The following is a 3,482-nucleotide window of genomic DNA, read 5'->3' as shown; positions in this document are numbered from 1 at the left end:
GTATAGGGCCTCCAGTCAGGGGCAAGGCCAACAAAGCCAACATCCTTCCAGTTGGAATGAGATGAGGGCTAGGGCCCAGCCATTCTGTGGGACATCTGCCTCATGTGAGCACCTCATAGCCTACCCTCCAGCCTTCCCTGAGGCAGAAGCAGGTACCTGATTGTCACCCCAGAACAGGTGCATCTCAGCTGTCTGGGAATTAGAGACACACAAAAGGGAAGAAAGTGCTGAATCCAAGCCAGTGAGTTTTTTCTTGTGGTAAAATACAAATGACACAAAACCTACCATTTCAGCCATTTTAAAGTACAGAATTCAACGGCACTAGGCACATTCACAGTGTTGTGTGATCATTACCTCTGTCTAGTTTCTGGAACCTTCTCATTACCCCCAGTGGAGACCTCCCACTCATTGAGCAGCATTCATTCCCCATCTCCTGGAAACCACAAATCTGCTCTCTGTCTCTGTGGATTTTCTTACTCTGGGTATTTCATGTAAGTGGACTTAACACAATGTATGCACAGCCTTTTGTGTCAAGTCAGCATGTTTTTGAGCACCTATAAAGAGCTCATTACTGCAATGGGCATGAGGATTCAGCCTCAGATGCACGCCACGTAACAGCAGCTATAGTGTTTTTGAAATACTTGGCTCACTCAAAACACACGCTGGGCAATTTATTTGCATCCTGTTTAATCCACACAACAACTCTCTGAAGTAGGTAATAGTAATGACCCCATTTTAAAGGTGAGTAGTCTGAGGCTCAGAGAAATGGAGTAGCTTAGCCAAGGTTGCACTAATAGTTAAGATTCCAACTTAAGTCCTTCTGTTATTTATCATGTATTTAGCCTGATTTAGAGCCAATCTGCTTACTTAGAGCCAACACACTGCTTTCGTGGTATGCACTGCCTGCCTCATCTTGCCTGCCCTTAAATCCCCACTGTGACAGACCCCACAGGCAGGGGAATAATCTCATGAGGCCCTTGTTAATGTGCTGCCAGGGATAGGAGCCCAGCATGAAGGCCCCTAGTGTCCACTTGCCCGTGGGCACACTCCGAGTTTTCTTCAGTTCCTGGAGTGCTGAATATAACCTCACCCTTTTCTCTCCCACTCGTGAGAGCATATGGGAATGTTAAGAGTTATTTATAGAGAAATCCTTGAATCTGCTTGATTTTTTAAAAGTAAATCCTACACAAGTTTTGGCATCTGATTATTGGAAGCAAGTAATAACTGATTGCCAGACACCAGAGCATCCTGACATCAAAGATGAGAACCTCTGGTCCAAGGACATTCTCCTTTATGACCTACCTAGAAGCTCCAGAGAGATAGGACTCAGCTCAGGTGGTTCCAGATTGCAGTTGAATTCCAGGATCAGTCACGATCCCCCGATGAGCTTGGCCGTTTCAAACTGAGGGCTGGAGTGTCCTTCGTAAGGCAGCCTCGAAGCCGTGCACCTAATATCTGGATGTTTGAGCAGTGACTGTGGCTGCATTGACATGTGTCCCAATCACTTGTGCAAGAGACTGCCAGGGCCTGACCCAAGTTCGGCAGCACAGTCAGGGAGAATGAAAAGGAAAACGGGAGTTCTTCCACTGTTTTATAGATTCCGGGATGTATGTTTAAAAGTTCCCCAAATGGGAGTGGCACTCCAGAAAGTTCAATAGAACTGAAAGAGACAAATATTGATACCCAACAGTCAGCTTCTATAATAATAATGATTGTACCGCCTGAATTCTAATAAGCAGAACAGATGTTCCTCATGTGTTATGAGTCGAAAATCATTCCTTCATGTGGGATCGGTTAAAATCAAGCTTAAGACTTAGTGTATGTTTAATATTAAAACTTTCAATAAAAAGACTTCGGAGGCAAAATCCAAGCGAGGACATGGTACAATCATCTGTGCAAATAATCATCCATTTAGCATTCGCCTGGAAGACATGCAGGGATGTAAACGTGCGATGTTGGCAATCCCTGGGAATGGAGGTGGTGCTGAGAGAAATGTCCTTTGCCATCACAGTTGACCAGAGCTGGTCATGTCATTATTCCCAGCCTAAGCAGGGCTTGGAGCTTAGTGCTGAGGTGAGCCTCAGAAAAAAAGGAAAACTCAATTCTTTTGACATTCAATATACACAAAAAGAATTTTTCAAAGATGGGTTCTTAGAAATGTATGAAACTGTCCCACAGAAGAGCTCATTTGAACTCAAACCAGCCTAGCCAGGCCCTGGGGTGGGTGTGACGGGAGAGCTTGAGCCACAGTTGCTGCCTTCCAGACCCCACCCACATGGCAGAGGAGCCTAAAGTCGGATAGGAAGACAAGCTAGTAACTGCAATCCAGTGCTTGCATTTTCCTGAGAAGGAGACAGGCCCGGGACTCTTAGGCATGCCCAACGCCACAGAGCGAGGTCGTCCCCAGGCAAAGCTGACACATGACCCTTGCCTTTCATGACTCCACTCTGGGAGCCCACTGATGAAAGAGGCAGAAATCAAAATGGAATAGAAAGACATGATTGAACCTTTCAAAATAATGACATAAAATTAGGATTCATCAAGGAAAAAAAACCCCAACTGGCATGGCCTTTTATTCCACAGCACCAGCTAACAGCCCTTTTTGTTTTAAAGAATTAGTGGAGTAAAATAGTCATCTGGGCCCAAGGAAGAGAAACCCAAAATGGGCAGCCACAAAGAAAGTCCCAGTGAAGCCAGGAAAAGGCTAAAGTCCCTGGGAGGCTGCCCTACAGACCAGGAAGGAGAGATGGGAGCAAAAGAGCTGGAGAAGATGAAGCCATAGAAGGGATGTCATGTGATTAAAGTCTATAGAGAAACTCCTGCAGGCCATGCATCCAAGGCACTTAATCACATCCTCCAGGTTTTGGAGTGCAGGAGGGAGGGACAGCCTTCGCAGTGCCTATCGGGAAAAATAGACAAAGGGCAGCCTTTTATACACAGTCGGTACTAGATGGCCAGTAAATGTGAAGGAAATTTACAAACTTTTTTCTTCCAAAAGGTCTTAGGAAGTTACAAAGCATCTCTTAAAGAGCTTCAAATAAACCAATTACTGGTTTAATGATAATAATAATAACCGTATTAACAATAGCTACCATTTACTGACTGTTTGCCATGTGCCAGGCACCATACTGAGCTCTTTTAATAGTTTTCTCATTTCATCCCCACAACCACCTGTGACCATTATTCCTCAGGTGAGGAAACTGAGGCTCAGAGGGGGCAAGCAATTTGTCCGAAGTCAAACAGCTAGTCAGTACTGGAAGCCACCTTCCCATCCAGATCTCCCTTCATCTCAGAGCATGGAAACACCCCACCGTCCTGCCTCTGTGACTGTGATGGCTTGGCTGCCTGGTACTGCGGCATGTGCATTCCAGGTGGTGGGAAAGAGGAACTGGAAAGAGAGACCCGGGGATCAGGGAGCCAGTTAAGAGGCTCACCCAATAAGAGGGAATGAAAAGCAAGCATTTTGTGAAATTGCCAGGAGA

Source organism: Manis pentadactyla, chromosome X (assembly GCF_030020395.1).
Source record: "Manis pentadactyla isolate mManPen7 chromosome X, mManPen7.hap1, whole genome shotgun sequence".
In the NCBI taxonomy this organism is placed as follows: Eukaryota; Metazoa; Chordata; class Mammalia; order Pholidota; family Manidae; genus Manis; species Manis pentadactyla.
The sequence above is the reverse complement of the archived record's forward strand: the minus strand, read 5'-3'. Positions refer to the sequence as shown.